Below are 13,198 nucleotides of genomic sequence, written 5' to 3'. Positions count from 1 at the left end.
AGCGGCGAGTCCGAGGAGGAGCAGCTGCTGCGGAAGCTGGTGTCGCTCTACCACGCCCGACAAGCCAAGGTGGAATCCCGGGAAGCGCTTGTCGCGCAGGCGGGAGTGGACATCGAGAAGCGCGCGGAGCAGCTCCGGAGTCACAACCAGGAAGCTCTCCGATCCCTGGCAGAGGAGCGGGAGCAACTCGCCGAGGCGCGGAAAGCCTTCCTCCTCGAGAAGGCTGAAGCCGAAGAGCAACAGCGGCTTGTTGCCGAGGAGCTGTTTGCGCGGGAAGGCGAGTTGGCGCAGCGGAAAGTCAACCTTGACAGCCATGAGGAGGAGCTTGCCGCGCGTGAGGAAACATTCGGCGGGGCTCTCAAGGAAGAAAAGGATGCTGCCGCAGCTGCCGACGCCGCCAAGAAGGAGCTGGAGACAAAGGTGGCGCAACTGGAGGCCGATCTCAAGGCGGGCGGCGAAGAGCTTGCCGCGCTCAAGCGTGAGCGCGAGAAGGACGCCTACGCCCATGGCGAGCTGCAAGGTCGCCTCGTCGAGAAGGGAAAGGAGCTTAGCGCCGCCTAGGACTCCAACGCAGATCTTGAGTTGAAGCTGACCACTTTGACCAAGACGCTGGACGACGCCAGGAAGCAGGAGGCGGCCTTGAAGGAGGAGATCAAGGCCAAGGAGGCGGCCTTGAAGGAGGAGATCAAGGCCAACGAGGCGCTACTGGCGAGTGCTGCCTCCACCCAGAAGACCTTTAGGGAGAATGTGGAGCACTGGACGGAGGGTCTCGTGGATGTTGCCGCAGCCATCGACAGGGAGCTGGCGCAGCTGGGGATGGAGGATTTCGGGTATTCCTCCGATGAGAACCTCCAACCCAGCGCCAAGCTCACCTTGTTCTTCAAAGGCGTGGCGACGGCCCTCCAAAGACTCCAGGAAAGGATCCCAAAGCAGCTAGCCGACGAGTCGCGTGCGATCTGCGCGAGAGTTCTTCAAAAGGTGTTGGTGAAGGTGGCCTTCCGCAACCCATGCCTCAACCTCACCAATGTCCTTAAGAAGCTGCCGGCGGATGCTGATCTAGAAGCGCTCAAGGCCCTTGTAGCACCCATTGTGGACAAGGTGAACGAGGTCAAGAGGGTTGATGGCGATCGCGTAGATTAGGCCGCCCGTTTTCTCCTTTTCTTGTCGTTGCTGGTCATGTTACGAGAACAATCTATTAGAGCTGCGACAAGCTATCTTGTAATATAACTTTATTTTGAGTATCAATTGCTATGTTATTTCCTTTACTTGATTCCTTCCTTTGTATGTTTTTGCCCTACGCTTTTAGGAAACTTGCCGGTGCAGGCCCCTTAGCCGCGAGCGCTGAGTGCGGGACATCAGCAGCCTGCTGGCGGTGCCGCAACCAACAAGAAACCTTGCCGCAACTAGTTGCTGCTCACTTAAGTTGTTGAGCGGACTTGAAACAAAGTAAGGGCGCAACTAGCTACGAGTTGGTTCCTCCGCGCACAGGTTTTCCATACAGAGCACGGCCTTTCGAGGAAGATAACTTAAAACTTTTAAAACTGATTGCTCAAACTTTGGCAACTTAGCTTTTCTGTCGTTTGCGTCCCGGCAAGGCGAAACTTTCTTGAACGACGCCTGGTCCACACCATTATATCCTCCTTTCCCCCCGGCAAACTTGTGGGCGAGGGAACCTTCCTTTCTTTGAGAAAGAGAAAGAAGAGAAAATAAAGATATGGAGCCTTACGGCTCGTTATTGCTTACCGGGGGTAGGTGCTGCACAAAATGTCAGATAACACATGCAAAAAATAGAAAGCATGAAATTGACAAGATGTGCGGAGCACATGAGCATTATTTATGCACGAGGTCTGTGCCCGGCTTTGTACAAAGGATTACATGCAACAGCGGCAAGACTTGTACAAAAGGTGCTTGCCGGAACAGGTTCCGACAACTGCGCCTTACGGGTAAAACTTACGATGATGCTCAATGTTCCAGGAGTTGCTCACCGGAATGCCATCTTCGGTCTCAAGGCGGACAGCGCCAGGCCTAGTGACTCGTTTCACCCGGTAAGGGCCTTACCACTTTGGCGTCAACTTGTTGGAATTCTTGGCGGACTGAAAATGCCCAAGAACAAGGTCGCCTTCCTCGAGACTTCTGGCATTAACTTTGCGGCTATGGTAGCGGCACAAAGCTTGCTGGTAGCGAGCAGCTCGTACAGCAGCCTGAAGACGGTCCTCCTCAAGGAGCAGCGCGTCATCTTGTCACAGCTGCTCTTGCTCAAGCTCATCATAAGCGAGCACTCGAGGTGACCCGTATACGAGTTCCGTGGGGAGAACTGCCTCTGCTCCATAGACTAGAGCGAAAGGTGTCTGGCCAGTGGCTCGATTTGGCGTCGTCCTGATCGACCAAAGAACCACCGGCAGCTCCTCAATCCAGTTCTTTCCGCACTTGCGCTGCCTGTCAAAAGTCCTGGTCTTGAGCCCGCGCAGCACTTCAGCATTTGCCCTCTCCGCTTCTTCTCAGGTGAGCAACAGAAGCAAAGCAGACCTTGGCGCCAAGATCTTGGACGTACTGCATGAAGGTGTGACTCGTTAATTGCGTGCCGTTGTTGGTGATGATCCTGTTAGGGATTCCTAAACGGCAAACAATCGACCTGAAGAACTTGACTGCTGACTGTGCTGTCACCTTCCTCACTGCTTCCACTTCCGGCCACTTTGTGAACTTGTCGATTGCAACGTACAAGTACTCAAAGCCCCCGACAGCTCGGGGAAAAGGGCCGAGGATGTCGAGCCCCCAGACCGAAAATGGCCAGGATAAAAGGATCGTCTGGAGAGCTTGAGCTGGCTGATGTATCTTCTTGGAATGGAACTGGCACGCTTCACACTTGGTTACTTGTGCAGTTGCATCCTGGAGGGCTGTCGGCCAAAAGAAACCTTGCCGGAATGCCTTGCCGGCAAGTGCTCTTGCGCCAATGTGGTGACCACATATGCCTCCATGTATCTCTGCCAACAGCTTTTGTCCATCTTCCCGGTGAATACACTTCAATTTCACACCGTTGAGCCTTCTTCTGTACAGTGTGTTGTCGACAAACTGATACATACTTGACTGCCGGGCTACTCTTTCCGCTTCTTCTTGCTCTTCGGGAAGTTCTCCTGTCTGAAGGAAACGGACAATCTGTTGTGCCCATGCTGGAGCCTGCGGCTCGACAACAAGGACTAGAGGCACATATGCTGCTGCGGGAACATCCGCTTCTACGGCGAGAACCTGCGGCTCAGCCGGAGCTTGACATTCCCCGGCAAGCTTGCCGGAGCAAAACATGTCGGGAGCGTCTGCTTCAACGGAACAAACCCTAGGGCTTGCCGGAGCAGACTGCTCCTCAGCACCCTTGTTGTTGATCTTGGGGACCTTCTTGGCGGCGGCTTCGGGGAGTTCTGCCGGAAAGTTGTCACCAGAAATCAACTTCCTCTTCTTGCTCTGTCCAGTTGATGGTGTTACGGACGATTGAGTCAGCTTGAGCACAAAGATCCCTGGTTCCACAGGTAACTTAAATGCGGCGCACTTCGACAGGCCATCTGCAATGTCGTTCTGAGCTCTTGGAGCATGTTCCATCTGTAGGCCGTCAAAGTGCTCTTCTAGCTTTCTCACTTCGTCAACGTAAGCTTCCATCAACGGACTCTGATAACTCTTGTTTGCTTGGCGGACGACAAGCTGCGAGTCACCCCTGACAATGAGCTTCTTAATCCCAAGGTCTGCTGCGATCCTGAGACCGGCAAGCAAACCTTCATACTCTGCAGTATTGTTCGTTGCTTGCTCCTTGGGAAAGTGCATCTGGATACGTACTTGAGGTGCTCTCCAGTGGGCGCAACAAGTAGCACGCCGGCACCGGCGCCTTGCAGCGAGAAGGCACCATCAAAGTACATCAGCCACTCTTTGCTTGCTTCCTTGACGGGGATGCTCATCTCTGGAATTTCTTCATTTGGTGTTGGCGTCCATTCTGCTATGAATTCCGCCAATGCTCTGCTTTGGATAGTTGAAGTGCTCTCAAATTTAAAGCCAAAGCTTGACAGTTCCAGTGCCCACTCGACAATCCTGCCTGTTGCTTCTGGATTCTGCAGTATCCTCTTCAGTGGAAAACGAGTGACAACTATGATCTCATGCGCTTGGAAGTAATGGCGTAGCTTTCTCGAGGCCATGAGAAGGCCGAAAAGCAACTTCTGCACACCAGAGTACCTTGACCTAGCCCCCTGCAGAAGGGAACTGACAAAGTAAACTGGGTGCTGCACCATTTTCTTCTGTATTTCCTCATGTGTCTGCGCAGATCCATCCTTGATGGGACCAGAGCTTGTCGGCGAAGTCCCATGCTTTTCGCTGGATGCATCTGCCGTGGTTGCTGGCTCATCATCCGCCTCCCTCTCCGCTACTAACGCAGCACTAACCACTTGATTGGTTGCCGCTAAATATAGCAGCAACTTCTCTTGTGGCTTAGGTGCGACAAGTATTGGAGTGGATGACAGGTATCTCTTTAAGTCCTGCAGCGCAGCCTCCGCTTCCGGAGTCCATTTCATTGGACCTGCCTTTTTCAATATTTTGAAAAATGGCAGGGCGCGCTCAGCAGACTTAGAGATAAACCTGCTGAGAGCAGCCACGCAACCGGCAAGTCTTCATACATCCTTGACGCGCTTTGGTGCTTCGATCTGCTCAATGGTCTTGATCTTGTCGGGATTGGCTTCAATTCCCCGCTGAGACACGAAGAACCCGAGAAGCTTGCCGGAGGGGACTCCAAACACACACTTCTCGGGGTTAAGCTTGAGGTTGATCTTGCGCAGATTTGCAAAGGTTTCGTCTAAATCTTGACTCAGAGTTGCCTTGTCCTTGTTCTTGACCACTATGTCATCCATGTAGGCTTCCGCATTTCTGTGCATTTGTGTCTCCAAAGCGTCATGGACTACTCTTGCAAATGTTGAACCAACATTCTTTAAACCGAAAGGCATCCGTACGAAACAGTATGTGCCACATGGAGTGATGAATGCGGTCTTCTCCTCATCCTCTTCTACCATGAAGATCTGATGGTATCCTGAGTATGCGTCAAGAAATGAAAGCAAGTCACATCCGGCCGTGGAGTCAACAATCTGGTCAATGCGCGGCAAGGGAAATGGGTCTTTGGTACAAGCTTTATTAACATCGGTAAAGTCGATACAAAGCCTCCATTTCCCGTTTGCCTTGCGCACGACTACAGGATTGGCTAACCACGTAGGATGGAGCACTCCTCTGACAAGGCATGCTGCTTCCAATTTCTTGATTTCTTCTGCGATGAATTCTTGGCGCTCCACTGCTTGTTTCCTGACTTTCTGCTTGACGGGCCGCGCATGAGGACAGACGGCAAGGTGGTGCTCAATTACTTTCCTGGGAACACCGGGGATGTCAGACGGTTGCCACGCAAACACGTCGACGTTCGCCCACAGGAAAGCAACGAGCGCACTTTCCTATTTAGGGTCGAGAGTGGCACTGATGGTGAAGGTACCACCAGTGCCGTCCTCCTTGGCGGACACCTTCTTGGTCTCTGGTGGGGCTGCCATTGTCTTCTCACGCTTGCCGGTGGAGCTCGATGGTGCGTCCTCGATGGTAGCGCAACACTCCGAAGAGGTGCGCTTGCCGGAGTGGGCATCAGAGCTCTTGCCGGACTTGGTCTTCTTCTTCCCCCCGGGAGCTTCAACGGCAAGCAACTTGCAATCTGCTGCGGCTGCTGCTTCCCGGTAGATCTTGTCAGTGCAGATAAGAGCATCCTTCTTGTCGCCAGGGACAGAGATTACACTCATCGGGCCTGGCATCTTCAGCATGTTGTATGCGTAGTGAGAGGCTGCCATGAACTTGGCGAGTGCTGGATGGCCGAGTATCCCATTGTAAGGCAATGGAAAATCAGCAACGTCAAAAGTGACCCTCTCAGTCCTGAAGTTCAACTCGCTGCCAAATGTTACCGGCAACGTGATCTTCCCTTTCGGCTTGCTCCTTCCCGGATTGATTCCTTGGAATGTGCCGGTCTCTTCGAGCTCGCTGTCAGGGATCTGGAGTTTCTGGAGTACCGCGGAGGAGATCAGGTTCAAGCCGGCCCCGCCGTCAACTAGCATCTTAGTGACCTTGAGGTTGCGGATAGTTGGTGAAACCAACATCGGCAAGCACCCGACCGCAGTTATGCGATTAGGGTGGTCCTCAATATCAAAGATGATAGGCGTGCTGGACCATTTCAGAGGCTTGCGTGACTCGACGGGTGGTTCTGCCGCATTGACTTCCCGCACCCACTGCTTGAGCTGGCGGTGTGAAGTATGCAGAGAAGCACCGCCATCAACGCACAGGACCTCTGTAGCTTTATGGAACTCCTGCTCATCGGCCTCGTCATCATCCATATCTTCATCGTCGTCGTCATCTTCATCCTTGTCGCGGCCGCGGGGAGGCCTGTCTCCTTGCCGCTGCTTGGCCTTGCCGCGGCGTCCTCCCCGGCCGGGACATTTCTTGCCGGATCCTCCAGTACCTTCTTGGGCCTTCTCCTTGTCGCGCCGCTCGTACTCAGCCTTTTGCTGCTCGACAAGCTGCTTGACCTTCTTGCAGCTTTGGAGATCATGGCCCTTGGTGCGGTGGATCTTGCAGTACTGCTTGTTGTTGCCGTCCTGCTTGTCGGCGACCGCCACAGCTTCGGCTTCCTTGGTGCCACCTCCGTTGCCGGACTGCTCAACAGCTAGCACATCTTTGCCTTTCTTTTTCCTGTTGTTCCACCGCCGGTTTTTCTTTGCCGGGGCAGCATCCTCGCTGTCAGATCCCCCTGCTCCTGTATTCTCTCCGGGGAGTTTCCTCCCTTCCTCAGCACGCGCACACTTGTCGGCCAGGACATATAGCTCACTGACGTCTCTGATCTTGCACATCGCCATCTCCTCTCGCATCCTGCAGTTACGCACGTTCTGATGGAACGCGCTGATGACCGCGGCAGGGTGGACATCTGGGATGTTGTGCTGTATGCGGCTGAATCTCTGAATGAACTTGCGCAGGGACTCTCCTTCCTTTTGGGCGAGCAGATGAAGGTCGCTCTCTTGACCATCAGGTTTGTGGCCGCCTGTAAAGGCGCCGACAAACTGATGGCATAGGTCTGCCCAGGAGGATATGGAGTTGTCCGGCAAGTGCATGAGCCAGGACCTGACATTGGGCTTGAGCACCAGCTGGAAGTAGTTGGCAAGGATCTTGTCGTCTCGTCCCCCAGCAGCTTGCACTGCAATGGTGTAGATGCTGAGGAACTCCGACGAATGCGACTTGCCATCGTACTTCTCTGGTACGTCTGGCTTGAAATTCTTCGTACTGGGCCACTGGACTTGCCGCAGCTCACGAGTGAACGCAGGGCAACCTACCGCATACGGCAAGTCGCCTGGTTCCCCTGGCGCATGCATGTCGATAGAGGGCCCTGCGCACTGGTCTGATTGACGCCGCGCTTCTCTTTGACGCTCGATGCGAGTACGAGCGTCTTCTTGCTATCGTTCGTGAAGAACTTGGCGCTGATCGCGACGAGCTCGTGGATCTGATGACGCGGTGGAGTCGTTGTCGAGGTTGACCCGGCGAGTCGGCGATCTTGGCCTTCGGGGTGGAGAGTGCATGGTGGTTGCACCCCCACCGGTTTTGTCGCCACCGGCCTGTGCCTGGCAGTCTTGCCGCGGCTGCGATGCATTCGGCTGCCGTGGAGTGTCGTCGTTGGCGAAGCCGATGAGACTCTGAATGGTGGCCCTCCATTCGTCGATCTTGTCCGCCGTTGGAGGGTAATCCAGGAGCAGTTGAGCTCGTGCCAGAGCTTCTACTGGAGTAGAGGGTGGCAGTGGCGAACGGTGCGAGGAGCGGGATATGCTTGGACTTCTAACTATGTTAGAAGGAGCAGCATCCCGTCCAGGCGACCGTGTCTTGCTCGTGCCAGCATGTTGGCACGCATGCTGGTCTTGAGCATCCCGAGATCCACCAGCTCGATCTCGGTCCAACGAACGTATGGTACCACGAGTACCATGACGTTGTTGGTCCCGCACCTCCTGAGATGGACGCGGTGCATGTACGGACGCCGAGGTTTGTGCAGCCTTGTCCTTGGACCTGGCAGCACCGTGTGCTCCCTCGTCGACGCCCGTTCTTCCACCGGCGTCTACCCCACCACCCGTTTGCTCTGGCGGCGGTGGGATCGACATGGACGGAGCAGCCACCTCCGAAGCCTTCTTCTTCGGTGGCATGTCGATGAAGATGATGAAGATCTAGCTCGCGTGAATGCCGGATCAGGTTCACACAACCTCGACGCCCCTACCTGGCGCGCCAAAGATGTCGTGGGAACGAACACCTATGGGGCCGGTGGACTGGGCCCCTTTCGATTCGGCGGGGGGCGGAGATCGCACGAAGAGTAGATCGAGGCGAAGCACACGAGCGGTTTACCCAGCTTCGGAGCTCTCCGGAGAGATAATACTCCTACTACTGCATGTCTGATGGTATTGTGTTCTTGCTCGAGAGCGCTGGGTGCTACAGTACACAAAAGCTGCTAACGAGACCGAGCGTGAGTGTTTTCTGGCTTCGAACCCCCCTCTATGTTGCGCATGGGCCTCCTTTTATATGCTCAAGGGGTCACCGATAGGTGGCAACGTAGGCAAGGGTAAAACTGGAAAGGAATTGCGGTTGGTACAACTACTTGTACAGTGTATCCTACCTAACCCTGATGGCAGGGGACAAAGGCATTAAATGCCCGTCTGTGTCGCCCAAACAGTGCAAAAAAGGGACCGTCAGGGACGCCACCGCTCACCACGATGGCAATCTTGTCAGCGTCGCTCGCCACCTCGCACCGCTGGCTGCATGGCCTCTCGCCACGCGCACCTGGAAAGGCCTCAGGGCGACACGTTGGTAGATGTGCTGGAGCGCGGGCGCAGAGTGGTAGCTTGCCGCGGCAAGCGGCTTGCCGCGGTCATTGTCTTGTTGCGTCCGGAAGCTTGTCGCTCACCGGGCCTTGCCGGGACGCGTGGCGCGTCGCGGCAAGTTCCTTGAGATGCCTCGGTTGGCCTTCCCGGCAAGCTCCTCTTGCCGGGGTCTTGTCTCCTTGGCTTAAAACACTTTGTTCTTGAATGGCTCCAAAGGAACCACGGAGGATCTTGGCGGTCACCCGGCAAGCCTTGCCGCGGGGCGCTGCGACTGCCCGTGCGCAAGTTCGGGATACTAGGGTACCCCTACTCTAGTACACCGGCAGTAGTCCACATCATCCATCTTAGTTCGAGTATGCCATTTCTTCAAGCTATTTCAAACGATTGTTGTGAATTGCCTTAGGTTGGTATAAAGAGTTTCAATGATCTCTGAATCAAAAGTAATTCTTTTTGCCACTTAAGGGAATAGCTCTTCGAGTCACCTTCCCTGAGGTGCTCCGTTTTTGGAATCATGGAAATTTCCCTCGCTACTTTGAAACCCTCGTCAAATTGTTTCTTCTGTCGCTCCTGATGTATATGTTGCCTCTCAGCTCCAAAGATGTTTCTATGTCTCATTCTGTGAGTTGATCTTGTGATCATTAAGATGATCCTAAATTGCTCGGACCCCAAGAAGACTGATTCTTCTAAAATCCTCTCTTTCTTCTTGTTGTCATGTTGGTTGTAGTTCTCAAAGCAAGAAGTCGAGATCAAGGTGATGCAATGAGTCAATACCCTCGAGAAAGATATTTGGATCGTGAAGACCGTGATAGTTTGTGCCCCCTCTGTCTTCTTACCTCACGTCTTGAATCTCGGGACGAGATTCTTGTTTAGTGGGGGTGAGTTGTCACATCCCTAATTCTGGTCTGACCTATGCTAGCTTCCATGTGAGCATCATGTTTAAATTTAAATGAAACTTGAATTGAGGAATTTTCAAAGCCTCAGAAAACCTCTAAAAATAACCAACATTTAAATCTTCTCAAATGAGTCCAAGAAATTGTTCCTGTTATTCTATAGAAATTTTGGTAAGAGATAAAATTCAAACCAATATTTTTGGAGTCACAGAAATATTTATTTTGGCCATTTGAATTAATCCAATAACTATTTGCTTTGGATTTATATTTAATATATATTAAATATGACTCCAATAATTCTGGAAGTTTGTGAGTGGCTTTGTATATATTTTAGCAAGCCATATGATAACCTACATAATTTATTAAAATGATTTAGTTGCTAAACTAAATCAATACAGAGGAAGAAAAATAGAAAACAGAAACAAATAAAAGACAGAGAGAATCCTACCTGGCCTCACCTGGCAGCCCAGCTGGCCCAGCCCCTCCAGCTGGCCCAGCCCACTGGCCGAAGCGGTCGTCTTCGACCTCTGCCAGTAGGCAGAGGCATGTCGACGTACGCGCGCCCGAGGCCTCCACCTCCTGCTTGCTTGCCGCCCTCCCTCCGACGCGCCTAGAGGCACCACACAGCCCCCCTGGTCCCTCTCGCTCACTCCCTCGAACTCATCCCCCTCCTCTATTCTCTCTCTCGCATGCGTCCAAAAGCGACCGCCGCCGCCGCTCACTGCCGCCGAGTCCAAAGCCACCCCCTCAACCTTCCGCCATGTCCAGAGGCTCCGCAGCGTCTTCATCTTCGTCTCCGACGAGCCAAGCGACGCCGGACACCCCCGCAGCACCACCTCCGTCGCCTTCTTCAACCTCGGACGACCGAGATCGCCGACTCCGATTCACCGACGTCAGCGCCTCCCCGAGCCCACTGGCCTGCTCTGCGAGTTCACCGTGAGCACCGGCATCTTTCCCCTCTCTTCTACTTTCCGTCTAAGCGCCCTAACTAACTTCACCGCTGAGCCCGCGAGCACATCGCCGCCGGCCATGGCGCCGCCGCGGCAACAGCCGCTGCCGCTCGCGTCCGAGCCCATCAGTGCGCTCAGCACACTCCCAGAAGCCGAGCACACCCACCAGATCGTCCTCCCGTACGTAGTAGCGCTGAACCCGACTGCTCCCGTGCTTCGGCCGCCGCCAAACCTCGACGCCGGCATAGTTCCCGGCCACACCGGCTCCAACCAGTGGCACCACTAGATGCGGCGCACTCCCAGGAGTCGAGCAAGCCTAGCCGCGCGTCGAACCCTCGCCGGAGGGCGATTTCCGAAGATCTCCGCCGCGGTTTGTGTCATCGGCGGCTAAACGCCGGTGGGTTGACGTGGCTACGTCATTAGCTGCTAATGACGCCACTAATTAACCCCCTGACCCACTTACACATGGGCCCCACACGTTTAATTAACCAGCTAACGAAATTAGTTAGAACTAATCCAACTCGACTGGACCCACGCGTCAGCATTGACTTTGCTGACGTGGCCGTTGACCGGTCCCACCTGTCAGTGAGCTAAACAGCCCTATGTCACTGACGTGTGGCCCCCACACATCAGGTTTGACCTGGACCATCGCCTTTGACCTGCTGATGTCACCACGACATCATGCTGATGCAATAACTAATTACTGGAATTTTTCTTATACAGGAAATTCCAGAAAATAACCAAAACTTCTAAAAATCATAGTAAATCAACCGTAGCTCCAAATCAAACAAATTATATATGAAAAATGATCAGAAAAATTCAATCTATCCATCTGTACTAGTTTCATGCATGTTAGAACACTTTAACCTTGCTGTTTAGATGAAACAAGTTAATGCACTAATATAACCTCTTAAAATGGGTTTGCATTTGAATCTTTGGTTCAAATGGACTCATCTCAATCTGTTCTAGCTTGCATTAGCCAAAAAACATTCACATTGCCATGTCATAGCATGCACCATATTGTGCATTGCATTGATCGTGTTTCTTCTCTGTTTGCCGGTGTCGTTTCCCCTCGGTAGACGTTGTACCGACGTTATGATCATTGACACTGATGAAGACTCAATGCTATCTTCAGAAGTGCCAGGCAAGCAAAACCCCCTTGTTCATTCTGATACAATCCCACTCTCTCGCTCCTGCTCTCTTTTACTGCATTAGGACAACAACGATTCATCTGTTACTTGCTGCAGTAGTTGAACCCCTTATCCTCTGCATGACCTGTCATTGCCACAGTAAATAGATGAAACCCACTAGCATGAGTAGGAGTTGTTTGAGCCCTGTTGTGCCTACTCATTCATGTTTGTTTGACATGCCTGCTATTGCTTAGAGTTGAGTCAGGTCTGATTCATCAAGGATGAATCAGAGGTGTGTGAACATGTCCTACTGTGTGTGAGCTAAGTGTGTGAACACGATTTGGTAAAGGTAGCGGTGAGAGGCCATGTAGGAGTACATGGTGGGTTTTCTCATTGAGGCCGTCCTTAGGAACTGAGTTCTGTGTTTGTGATCCATGATTCAGCTACTACCATGCATTGGGCCCTAAAATATGACCCCGCTCGACTTCTTAATCACCCTAGTTCTCTGTCCAGGAGTTGCAAGTAGTTTCTGGTGTTTGTAGACTACCGGAGGCCGTGGATAGCGCTGACCGTGGGGTGGGCTGTGATGCGGTAGGTACGTGGCCGGGTACACCGGGCACCCGTTAGGTGTCTCGGAACCCTGTTCACATTGTTCGGGGCCGTATGTGGAAACCTCGGCCGGACTCCCTGCGGATGGAACCTGAATAGGTGATAAACCTGGACTAGAGACTTAGGTGTTTAGGTAGGTCGTTGTCTACACCCATGTCAGCTTTCGCTTGAAGTCTGCCGAGCACATGTCGTGTGCAGACGCTAAGTGGTGGAAACATGTATGAAGAAGTACACCCCTGCAGGGTTATAAATGATCTATTCGAATAGTCGTGTCCGCGGTAAAGGACTTCTGGGTTGCCTATAACAGTTCATAGACAAGTGAAAGTGGATACTCTAAAATGCGCAAGATAAGCGTGAGTGCTATGGATGGCCTTCTCGTAGGGAGACGGGAGCGGATCCATAGTGGTGTATTGATATGGTGAATATGTGGACTCGTGTGCGCCACCTCAAATGAGTTACTTGCAGTAGTAGTTCAGGATAGCCACCGAGTCAAAGCTGGCTTGCTGCAGTTAAACTCCACCATCCCCTTTGTTGATAATGATGCATATGTAGTTAGTTCTGATGTAAGTCTTGCTGGGTACATTTCTACTCACGTTTGCCTATTTTATGTTTTTGCAGCGAGACTTCAGTCTCGCTAGTTGTTCCGCTTGGACTTCGACGTTTAGCTTGATACCTCAGCTACGATCTTGTGCCCTCGGCAGGATCTGGTAGATAGTCAGGCTTCT

Source organism: Triticum dicoccoides, chromosome 7B (assembly GCF_002162155.2).
Source record: "Triticum dicoccoides isolate Atlit2015 ecotype Zavitan chromosome 7B, WEW_v2.0, whole genome shotgun sequence".
Classification (NCBI taxonomy): Eukaryota; Viridiplantae; Streptophyta; class Magnoliopsida; order Poales; family Poaceae; genus Triticum; species Triticum dicoccoides.
This window is presented reverse-complemented; position numbering follows the sequence as displayed.